Consider the following 229-nt stretch of genomic DNA (forward strand, 5'->3'; position numbering starts at 1 on the left):
GGGACTGGGAAGACAAAGTGCATCTGTGACTCCACTGGTTGGAGGGATGGGAGATCACGTAGCAGGTTGATCTGCCCCTTTAAGTGTCTGCAGAGCCAGGGAAAAGCAAGCCCTGGCCTAAGGAGAAGCCCAGCAGGCAGGTGTTGGGAACCAGCTGATCCAGCTAAGCAGCAGCTAATGATTGGTTCTGACTCCCAGCTGGGAGAGAGAAGTGAGGACCTAGTTTGAG

Source organism: Emydura macquarii, unplaced genomic scaffold (assembly GCF_026122565.2).
Source record: "Emydura macquarii macquarii isolate MOO-44397 ecotype Brisbane River unplaced genomic scaffold, CSIRO-AGI_Emac_v2 contig_3517, whole genome shotgun sequence".
Lineage (NCBI taxonomy): Eukaryota > Metazoa > Chordata > Testudines > Chelidae > Emydura > Emydura macquarii.